Source organism: Haemaphysalis longicornis, unplaced genomic scaffold, assembly GCF_048455015.1.
Source record: "Haemaphysalis longicornis isolate Haplotype H1 unplaced genomic scaffold, Haemaphysalis longicornis Haplotype H1 scaffold_1, whole genome shotgun sequence".
Classification (NCBI taxonomy): domain Eukaryota; kingdom Metazoa; phylum Arthropoda; class Arachnida; order Ixodida; family Ixodidae; genus Haemaphysalis; species Haemaphysalis longicornis.
In genome coordinates, this window is record NW_027526203.1 from 398,652,294 (window position 1) to 398,652,962 (window position 669).

A 669-nucleotide genomic window follows, 5' to 3' on the forward strand; every position below is an offset into this window, starting at 1 on the left:
GATAAAGTTACTGTTTAATTTATATTCATTTGGCATTTGCCGCACCACCTGCAAAATTGTGTAAAAGAATCATTAAGTGAAGTATTGTATAATATCCCCCGGAGTCATAGCCCACACAATTACAAGAAATCTGAACAGATCGGTCGCTACGTGCCCTTGCCCAATTTACGCCAACAAAGTCCAGTGCGTCACGGAAGATGGCCTAGTCACGGGCCCGAATAAAAGATGGGCGTGGCTCGTGCCACGAGCGTGGCACGTACGAGATGCCATAAAAGATACCAAGTAGACTTCGAAATGTAGGGAACACTTTTATTAAAGTTTTCGGTTAGAGTATTTTATTTTATTTATTTTCTTCTACGTTTGCACTCAACCGGGCAAAAGTTCAGTCGAAGATGCTCACATTCACGCATGCACATACAGCAGGCTAATCCCGCTAGCCCCTTCCTGGAAAAAAAGAAAACTTTGAGGCGGCACAAAAAGAGAAAGAATATGATGCAAACAGCAAGCACTGAGTGCTAAAAGTACGAGCCTTCCCTTCTTTGGAGTTAACATAATGCTGTTATAGATAATTCGCAGGGAAACAAAAAAAAAACAGAATGCCGCCAGTGAGGTTTGAACTCACGACCCCTGGTTTACGAGACCAGTGCTCTACCACTGAGCTATAGCGGC

General features: G+C 43.3%; 1 non-coding gene across 1 annotated transcript; it reads right to left on the bottom strand.

Annotated features, from left to right (window-relative positions):
- Positions 1–597: 597 nt before the first annotated feature.
- Trnat-cgu (transfer RNA threonine (anticodon CGU)) lies at positions 598–669 on the bottom strand. The gene has a single exon. It is a non-coding gene; the product is annotated as a tRNA-Thr (tRNA).